The sequence below is a fragment of the Metschnikowia bicuspidata genome (assembly GCF_001664035.1).
Source record: "Metschnikowia bicuspidata var. bicuspidata NRRL YB-4993 chromosome Unknown METBIscaffold_1, whole genome shotgun sequence".
NCBI lineage: Eukaryota > Fungi > Ascomycota > Pichiomycetes > Serinales > Metschnikowiaceae > Metschnikowia > Metschnikowia bicuspidata.
Window position 1 is genome coordinate 875,073 of NW_017387731.1, and position 785 is coordinate 875,857.

The window sequence follows — 785 nt, forward strand, 5'->3', positions numbered from 1 at the left end:
AGACCGAGTCATGCATCAAATCAAGCCACGCCAAATAAAACAATAGCCCAGCAAACCAAATAAATAGATTACACTCCTGAACGAAATGACCAACTCGGATGGAACCAAGCATACCCTAATAACTGAGTCGCGCAGGGACCCAAGCCACACCAAATTAGAGCAAACTAAATCAATATAGTACATCTTAGTAACTACACAGATCCCGACAAAGAATTAAGTTAGATTAATTCGATTGGAATTGAACATAGAAAATCATGAAAATTCTGAGCCTTGCAAGTTATCAAGTCACACCAAATAATAGCCGAGCAAATCAAATAAATGTATCGCACATCTGAGTAGCCAACAGAGCTCAACAAAGAAATTAGACCAATTCAAATGGAATCGATTATGGCGAATAAATAGACCGAGTCATGCATCAAATCAAGCCACGCCAAATGAAACAATAGCCCAGCAAACCAAATAAATAGATTACACTCCTGAACGAAATGACCAACTCGGATGGAACCAAGCATACCCTAATAACTGAGTCGCGCAGGGACCCAAGCCACACCAAATTAGAGCAAACTAAATCAATATAGTACATCTTAGTAACTACACAGATCCCGACAAAGAATTAAGTTAGATTAATTCGATTGGAATTGAACATAGAAAATCATGAAAATTCTGAGCCTTGCAAGTTATCAAGTCACACCAAATAATAGCCGAGCAAATCAAATAAATGTATCGCACATCTGAGTAGCCAACAGAGCTCAACAAAGAAATTAGACCAATTCAAATGGAATCGA